Genomic DNA, 11,818 nt, shown 5'->3' with positions numbered 1-11,818 from the left:
CACACACACACACACACACACAGCGAGGGACGAACACACACACACACACACACACACAGCGAGGGAGGAACACACACACAAACACAGCGAGGGAGGGACACGCGCACACACAGCGAGGGAGGGACCCGAGCACACACATCGAGGGAGGGACACGCGCACACACAGCGAGGGAGGGACACGCGCACACGCAGCGAGGGAGGGACACGCGCACACACAGCGAGGGAGGGACCCGCACACACACACACACACAGCGAGGGAGGGACACGTGCACACACAGCGAGGGAGGGACACGCGCACACACAGCGAGGGAGGGACACACACACACACAGCGAGGGAGGGACACGCGCACACACAGCGAGGGATGGACACACACACACAGCGAGGGAGGGACACACACACACACACACACACACACACACAGCGAGGGAGGGACACACACACACACAGCGAGGAAGGGACCCGGGCACACACAGCGAGGGAGGGACACGCGCACACACAGCGAGGGAGGGACACGCGCACACTCAGCAAGGGAGGGACACGCGCACACACACACACACACACACACAGCGAGGGAGGAACACACACACACACACACAGCGAGGGAGGAACACACACACACACACAGCGAGGGAGGGACACGCGCACACACAGCGAGGGAGGGACACGCGCACACACAGCGAGGGAGGGACACTCGCACACACAGCGAGGGAGGGACACGCACACACACACACACACAGCGTGGGAGGGACACGCGCACACACAGCGAGGGAGGGACACGCGCACACACAGCGAGGGATGGACACGCGCACACACAGCGAGGGAGGGACACGCGCACACACAGCGATGGAGGGACACACACACACACAGCGAGGGAGGGACACGCACACACACACACAGCGAGGGAGGGACACACACACACACAGCGAGGGAGGGACACGCGCACACACAGCGAGGGAGGGACACGCGCACACGCAGCGAGGGAGGGACACGCGCACACACAGCGAGGGAGGGACATGCACACACACACACACACACAGCGTGGGAGGGACACGCGCACACACAGCGAGGGAGGGACACGCGCACACACAGCGAGGGAGGGACACGCGCACACACAGCGAGGGAGGGACACGCGCAAACACAGCGATGGAGGGACACACACACACACAGCGAGGGAGGGACACGCACACACACACACAGCGAGGGAGGGACACACACACACACAGCGAGGGAGGGACACGTGCACACACAGCGAGGGAGGGACACGCGCACACACAGCGAGGGAGGGACACACACACACACACAGCGAGGGAGGGACACGTGCACACACAGCGAGGGATGGACACACACACACAGCGAGGGAGGGACACGCACACACACACACAGCGAGGGAGGGACACACACACAGCGAGGGAGGGACACGCGCACACACAGCGAGGGAGTGACACACACACACACAGTGAGGGAAGGACACGCACACACACAGCGAGGGAGGGACACGCACACACACAGCGAGGGGGACACGCACACACAGCGAGGGAGGGACACGCACACACATCGAGGGAGGGACACACACACACACAGCGAAGGAGGGACACACACACACAGCGAGGGAGGGACACGCACACACACAGCGAGGAGGACACGCACACACAGCGAGGTAGGGACACACACACACACACACAGCGAAGGAGGGACACATTCACACACAGCGAGGGAGGGAGGGAGGCACACACACAGAGCGAGGGAGGGACACATTCACACACAGCGAGGGAGGGACACATTCACACACACCGAGGGAGGGAGGCACACACACAGAGCGAGGGAGGGACACAATCACACACAGCGAGGGAGGGAGGGAGGCACACACACAGAGCGAGGGAGGGAGATGCGCACACACAGCGAGGGAGGGACACGCACACACACAGCGAGGGAGGGACACGCACACACAGCGAGGGAGGGACACGCGCACACACAGCGAGGGAGGGACACACGCACACAGCGAGGGAGGGACACACACACATAGCGAGGGAGGGGCACATTCACACACAGCGAGGGAGGGACACACACACACAGCGAGGGAGGGACACGCACACACAGCGAGGGAGGGACCCGCACACACAGCGAGGGAGGGACACACACACACACAGCGAGGGAGGGACACGCGCACACACAGCGAGGGATGGACACACACACACAGCGAGGGAGGGACACGCAGACACACACACAGCGAGGGAGGGACACACACACACACAGCGAGGGAGGGACACGCACACACACAGCGCGGAGGACACGCACACACAGCGAGGTAGGGACACACACACACACACACACAGCGAAGGAGGGACACGCACACACAGCGAGGGAGGGGCACGCGCACACACAGCAAGGGAGGGACACACGCACACAGCGAGGGAGGGACACACACCCATAGCGAGGGAGGGGCACATTCACACACAGCGAGGGAGGGACACACACACACTGCGAGGGAGGGACACACACACACAGCGAGGGAGGGACACGCGCACACATAGCCAGGGAGGGACACGCGCACACACAGCGAGGGAGGAACACACACACACAACGAGGGAGGAACACACAAAGGCACAGCGAGGGAGGAACACACACACACACACACACACACAAACAGCGAGGGAGGGACACACACACACACAGCGAGGGAGGGACACACACACACACACACACACACCGAGGGAGGGACACACACACACACAGCGAGGAAGGGACCCGAGCACACACAGCGAGGGAGGGACACGCGCACACACAGCGAGGGAGGGACACGCGCACACTCAGCAAGGGAGGGACACGCGCACACACACACACACACACACACACAGCGAGGGAGGAACACACACACACACACACACACAGCGAGGGAGGAACACACACACACACACAGCGAGGGAGGGACACGCGCACACACAGCGAGGGAGGGACACGCGCACACACATCGAGGGAGGGACACACACACACAGAACGAGGGAGGAACACACACACACACACACAGCGAGGGAGGAACACACACACACACACACACAAACAGCGAGGGAGGGACACACACACACACAGCGAGGGAGGAACACACACACACACAGCGAGGAAGGGACCCGAGCACACACAGCGAGGGAGGGACACGCGCACACACAGCGAGGGAGGGACACGCGCACACGCAGCGAGGGAGGGACACGCGCACACACAGCGAGGGAGGGACACGCACACACACACACACACACAGCGTGGGAGGGACACGCGCACACACAGCGAGGGAGGGACACGCGCACACACAGCGAGGGAGGGACACGCGCACACACAGCGAGGGAGGGACACGCGCACACACAGCGAGGGAGGGACACGCGCACACTCAGCGAGGGATGGACACGCGCACACACACACACACACACACACACAGCGAGGGACGAACACACACACACACACACACACAGCGAGGGAGGAACACACACACAAACACAGCGAGGGAGGGACACGCGCACACACAGCGAGGGAGGGACCCGAGCACACACATCGAGGGAGGGACACGCGCACACACAGCGAGGGAGGGACACGCGCACACGCAGCGAGGGAGGGACACGCGCACACACAGCGAGGGAGGGACCCGCACACACACACACACACAGCGAGGGAGGGACACGTGCACACACAGCGAGGGAGGGACACGCGCACACACAGCGAGGGAGGGACACACACACACACAGCGAGGGAGGGACACGCGCACACACAGCGAGGGATGGACACACACACACAGCGAGGGAGGGACACACACACACACACACACACACACACACAGCGAGGGAGGGACACACACACACACAGCGAGGAAGGGACCCGGGCACACACAGCGAGGGAGGGACACGCGCACACACAGCGAGGGAGGGACACGCGCACACTCAGCAAGGGAGGGACACGCGCACACACACACACACACACACACAGCGAGGGAGGAACACACACACACACACACAGCGAGGGAGGAACACACACACACACACAGCGAGGGAGGGACACGCGCACACACAGCGAGGGAGGGACACGCGCACACACAGCGAGGGAGGGACACTCGCACACACAGCGAGGGAGGGACACGCACACACACACACACACACAGCGTGGGAGGGACACGCGCACACACAGCGAGGGAGGGACACGCGCACACACAGCGAGGGATGGACACGCGCACACACAGCGAGGGAGGGACACGCGCACACACAGCGATGGAGGGACACACACACACACAGCGAGGGAGGGACACGCACACACACACACAGCGAGGGAGGGACACACACACACACAGCGAGGGAGGGACACGCGCACACACAGCGAGGGAGGGACACGCGCACACGCAGCGAGGGAGGGACACGCGCACACACAGCGAGGGAGGGACATGCACACACACACACACACACAGCGTGGGAGGGACACGCGCACACACAGCGAGGGAGGGACACGCGCACACACAGCGAGGGAGGGACACGCGCACACACAGCGAGGGAGGGACACGCGCAAACACAGCGATGGAGGGACACACACACACACAGCGAGGGAGGGACACGCACACACACACACAGCGAGGGAGGGACACACACACACACAGCGAGGGAGGGACACGTGCACACACAGCGAGGGATGGACACACACACACAGCGAGGGAGGGACACGCACACACACACACAGCGAGGGAGGGACACACACACAGCGAGGGAGGGACACGCGCACACACAGCGAGGGAGTGACACACACACACACAGTGAGGGAAGGACACGCACACACACAGCGAGGGAGGGACACGCACACACACAGCGAGGGGGACACGCACACACAGCGAGGGAGGGACACGCACACACATCGAGGGAGGGACACACACACACACAGCGAAGGAGGGACACACACACACAGCGAGGGAGGGACACGCACACACACACACAGCGAGGGAGGGACACACACACAGCGAGGGAGGGACACGCGCACACACAGCGAGGGAGTGACACACACACACACAGTGAGGGAAGGACACGCACACACACAGCGAGGGAGGGACACGCACACACACAGCGAGGGGGACACGCACACACAGCGAGGGAGGGACACGCACACACATCGAGGGAGGGACACACACACACACAGCGAAGGAGGGACACACACACACAGCGAGGGAGGGACACGCACACACACAGCGAGGAGGACACGCACACACAGCGAGGTAGGGACACACACACACACACACAGCGAAGGAGGGACACATTCACACACAGCGAGGGAGGGAGGGAGGCACACACACAGAGCGAGGGAGGCACACATTCACACACAGCGAGGGAGGGACACATTCACACACACCGAGGGAGGGAGGCACACACACAGAGCGAGGGAGGGACACAATCACACACAGCGAGGGAGGGAGGGAGGCACACACACAGAGCGAGGGAGGGAGATGCGCACACACAGCGAGGGAGGGACACGCACACACACAGCGAGGGAGGGACACGCACACACAGCGAGGGAGGGACACGCGCACACACAGCGAGGGAGGGACACACGCACACAGCGAGGGAGGGACACACACACATAGCGAGGGAGGGACACGCACACACAGCGAGGGAGGGACCCGCACACACAGCGAGGGAGGGACACACACACACACAGCGAGGGAGGGACACGCGCACACACAGCGAGGGATGGACACACACACACAGCGAGGGAGGGACACGCAGACACACACACAGCGAGGGAGGGACACACACACACACAGCGAGGGAGGGACACGCACACACACAGCGCGGAGGACACGCACACACAGCGAGGTAGGGACACACACACACACACACACAGCGAAGGAGGGACACGCACACACAGCGAGGGAGGGGCACGCGCACACACAGCGAGGGAGGGACACACGCACACAGCGAGGGAGGGACACACACCCATAGCGAGGGAGGGGCACATTCACACACAGCGAGGGAGGGACACACACACACTGCGAGGGAGGGACACACACACACAGCGAGGGAGGGACACGCGCACACATAGCCAGGGAGGGACACGCGCACACACAGCGAGGGAGGAACACACACACACAACGAGGGAGGAACACACAAAGGCACAGCGAGGGAGGAACACACACACACACACACACACACAAACAGCGAGGGAGGGACACACACACACACAGCGAGGGAGGGACACACACACACACACACACACACCGAGGGAGGGACACACACACACACAGCGAGGAAGGGACCCGAGCACACACAGCGAGGGAGGGACACGCGCACACACAGCGAGGGAGGGACACGCGCACACTCAGCAAGGGAGGGACACGCGCACACACACACACACACACACACACAGCGAGGGAGGAACACACACACACACACACACACAGCGAGGGTGGAACACACACACACACACAGCGAGGGAGGGACACGCGCACACACAGCGAGGGAGGGACACGCGCACACACATCGAGGGAGGGACACACACACACAGAACGAGGGAGGAACACACACACACACACACAGCGAGGGAGGAACACACACACACACACACACAAACAGCGAGGGAGGGACACACACACACACAGCGAGGGAGGAACACACACACACACACAGCGAGGAAGGGACCCGAGCACACACAGCGAGGGAGGGACACGCGCACACACAGCGAGGGAGGGACACGCGCACACGCAGCGAGGGAGGGACACGCGCACACACAGCGAGGGAGGGACACGCACACACACACACACACACAGCGTGGGAGGGACACGCGCACACACAGCGAGGGAGGGACACGCGCACACACAGCGAGGGAGGGACACGCGCACACACAGCGAGGGAGGGACACGCGCACACACAGCGATGGAGGGACACACACACACACAGCGAGGGAGGGACACGCACACACACACACAGCGAGGGAGGGACACACACACACACAGCGAGGGAGGGACACGTGCACACACAGCGAGGGAGGGACACGCGCACACACAGCGAGGGAGGGACACACACACACACAGCGAGGGAGGGACACGTGCACACACAGCGAGGGATGGACACACACACACAGCGAGGGAGGGACACGCACACACACACACAGCGAGGGAGGGACACACACACAGAAAGGGAGGGACACGCGCACACACAGCGAGGGAGTGACACACACACACACAGTGAGGGAAGGACACGCACACACACAGCGAGGGAGGGACACGCACACACACAGCGAGGGGGACACGCACACACAGCGAGGGAGGGACACGCACACACATCGAGGGAGGGACACACACACACACAGCGAAGGAGGGACACACACACACAGCGAGGGAGGGACACGCACACACACAGCGAGGAGGACACGCACACACAGCGAGGTAGGGACACACACACACACACACAGCGAAGGAGGGACACATTCACACACAGCGAGGGAGGGAGGGAGGCACACACACAGAGCGAGGGAGGGACACATTCACACACAGCGAGGGAGGGACACATTCACACACACCGAGGGAGGGAGGCACACACACAGAGCGAGGGAGGGACACAATCACACACAGCGAGGGAGGGAGGGAGGCACACACACAGAGCGAGGGAGGGAGATGCGCACACACAGCGAGGGAGGGACACGCACACACACAGCGAGGGAGGGACACGCACACACAGCGAGGGAGGGACACGCGCACACACAGCGAGGGAGGGACACACGCACACAGCGAGGGAGGGACACACACACATAGCGAGGGAGGGGCACATTCACACACAGCGAGGGAGGGACACACACACACAGCGAGGGAGGGACACGCACACACAGCGAGGGAGGGACCCGCACACACAGCGAGGGAGGGACACACACACACACAGCGAGGGAGGGACACGCGCACACACAGCGAGGGATGGACACACACACACAGCGAGGGAGGGACACGCAGACACACACACAGCGAGGGAGGGACACACACACACACAGCGAGGGAGGGACACGCACACACACAGCGCGGAGGACACGCACACACAGCGAGGTAGGGACACACACAGCGAAGGAGGGACACGCACACACAGCGAGGGAGGGGCACGCGCACACACAGCGAGGGAGGGACACACGCACACAGCGAGGGAGGGACACACACCCATAGCGAGGGAGGGGCACATTCACACACAGCGAGGGAGGGACACACACACACTGCGAGGGAGGGACACACACACACAGCGAGGGAGGGACACGCGCACACATAGCCAGGGAGGGAAACGCGCACACACAGCGAGGGAGGAACACACACACACAACGAGGGAGGAACACACAAAGGCACAGCGAGGGAGGAACACACACACACACAGCGAGGGAGGAACACACACACACACACACACACACACAAACAGCGAGGGAGGGACACACACACACACAGCGAGGGAGGGACACACACACACACACACACACACCGAGGGAGGGACACACACACACACAGCGAGGAAGGGACCCGAGCACACACAGCGAGGGAGGGACACGCGCACACACAGCGAGGGAGGGACACGCGCACACTCAGCAAGGGAGGGACACGCGCACACACACACACACACACACACAGCGAGGGAGGAACACACACACACACACACACACAGCGAGGGAGGAACACACACACACACACAGCGAGGGAGGGACACGCGCACACACAGCGAGGGAGGGACACGCGCACACACATCGAGGGAGGGACACACACACACAGAACGAGGGAGGAACACACACACACACAGCGAGGGAGGAACACACACACACACACACACAAACAGCGAGGGAGGGACACACACACACACAGCGAGGGAGGAACACACACACACACAGCGAGGAAGGGACCCGAGCACACACAGCGAGGGAGGGACACGCGCACACACAGCGAGGGAGGGACACGCGCACACACAGCGAGGGAGGGACACGCGCACACATAGCCAGGGAGGGACACGCGCACACACAGCGAGGGAGGAACACACACACACAGAACGAGGGAGGAACACACACACACACACACACAGCGAGGGAGGAACACACACACACACACACACACAAACAGCGAGGGAGGGACACACACACACACAGCGAGGGAGGAACACACACACACACAGCGAGGAAGGGACCCGAGCACACACAGCGAGGGAGGGACACGCGCACACACAGCGAGGTAGGGACACGCGCACACACAGCGAGGGAGGGACACGCGCACACACCCACACACACACACAGCGAGGGACGAACACACACACACACACACACACACAGCGAGGGAGGAACACACACACACACACACACACACAGCGAGGGAGGGACACACACACACACACAGCGAGGGAGGGACACGCGCACACACAGCGAGGGAGGGACCCGAGCACACACATCGAGGGAGGGACACGCGCACACACAGCGAGGGAGGGACACGCGCACACGCAGCGAGGGAGGGACACGCGCACACACAGCGAGGGAGGGACACGCACACACACACACACACACAGCGAGGGAGGGACACGTGCACACACAGCGAGGGAGGGACACGCGCACACACAGCGAGGGAGGGACACACACACACACAGCGAGGGAGGGACACGCGCACACACAGCGAGGGATGGACACACACACACAGCGAGGGAGGGACACGCACACACACACACAACGAGGGAGGGACACACACACACACAGCGAGGGAGGGACACGCGCACACACAGCGAGGGAGTGACACACACACACACAGTGAGGGAAGGACACGCACACACACAGCGAGGGAGGGACACGCACACACACAGCGAGGGGGACACGCACACACAGCGAGGGAGGGACACGCACACACATCGAGGGAGGGACACACACACACACAGCGAAGGAGGGACACACACACACAGCGAGGGAGGGACACGCACACACACAGCGAGGAGGACACGCACACACAGCGAGGTAGGGACACACACACACACACACAGCGAAGGAGGGACACATTCACACACAGCGAGGGAGGGAGGGAGGCACACACACAGAGCGAGGGAGGGACACATTCACACACAGCGAGGGAGGGACACATTCACACACACCGAGGGAGGGAGGCACACACACAGAGCGAGGGAGGGACGCAATCACACACAGCGAGGGAGGGAGGGAGGCACACACACAGAGCGAGGGAGGGAGATGCGCACACACAGCGAGGGAGGGACACGCACACACACAGCGAGGGAGGGACACGCACACACAGCGAGGGAGGGACACGCGCACACACAGCGAGGGAGGGACACACGCTCACAGCGAGGGAGGGACACACACACATAGCGAGGGAGGGGCACATTCACACACAGCGAGGGAGGGACACACACACACAGCGAGGGAGGGACACGCACACACAGCGACGGAGGGACACGCACACACAGCGAGGGAGGGACACACGCACACACAGCGAGGGAGGGACACGCGCAAACATAGCCAGGAAGGGACACGCGCACACACAGCGAGGGAGGAACACACACACACACAACGAGGGAGGAACACACACACGCACAGCGAGGGAGGAACACACACACACACAGCGAGGGAGGAACACACACACACACACACACACACACAAACAGCGAGGGAGGGACACACACACACACAGCGAGGGAGGAAAACACACATACACACACACACACACACAGCGAGGGAGGGACACACACACACACAGCGAGGAAGGGACCCAAGCACACACAGCGAGGGAGGGACACGCGCACACACAGCGAGGGAGGGACACGCGCACACTCAGCGAGGGATGGACACGCGCACACACACACACACACACACACACACACAGCGAGGGAGGAACACACACACACACACAGCGAGGGAGGAACACACACACACACACAGCGAGGGAGGGACACGCGCACACACAGCGAGGGAGGGACCCGAGCACACACATCGAGGGAGGGACACGCGCACACACAGCGAGGGAGGGACACGCGCACACGCAGCGAGGGAGGGACACGCGCACACACAGCGAGGGAGGGACACGCACACACACACACACACAGCGAGGGAGGGACACGTGCACACACAGCGAGGGAGGGACACGCGCACACACAGCGAGGGAGGGACACACACACACACACAGCGAGGGAGGGACACGCGCACACACAGCGAGGGATGGACACACACACACAGCGAGGGAGGGACACACACACACACACACACAGCGAGGGAGGGACACACACACACACAGCGAGGAAGGGACACGCGCACACACAGCGAGGGAGGGACACGCGCACACACAGCGAGGGAGGGACACGCGCACACATAGCCAGGGAGGGACACGCGCACACACAGCGAGGGAGGAACACACACACACAGAACGAGGGAGGAACACACACACACACACACAGCGAGGGAGGAACACACACACACACACACACACAAACAGCGAGGGAGGGACACACACACACACAGCGAGGGAGGAACACACACACACACAGCGAGGAAGGGACCCGAGCACACACAGCGAGGGAGGGACACGCGCACACACAGCGAGGTAGGGACACGCGCACACACAGCGAGGGAGGGACACGCGCACACACCCACACACACACACAGCGAGGGACGAACACACACACACACACACACACACACACAGCGAGGGAGGAACACACACACACACACACACACAGCGAGGGAGGGACACACACACACACACACAGCGAGGGAGGGACACGCGCACACACAGCGAGGGAGGGACCCGAGCACACACATCGAGGGAGGGACACGCGCACACACAGCGAGGGAGGGACACGCG

This window comes from Chiloscyllium plagiosum, unplaced genomic scaffold, assembly GCF_037043375.1.
Source record: "Chiloscyllium plagiosum isolate Xiang-an unplaced genomic scaffold, Cpla_swu_hap1 HiC_scaffold_46, whole genome shotgun sequence".
NCBI lineage: Eukaryota > Metazoa > Chordata > Chondrichthyes > Orectolobiformes > Hemiscylliidae > Chiloscyllium > Chiloscyllium plagiosum.
This window is presented reverse-complemented; position numbering follows the sequence as displayed.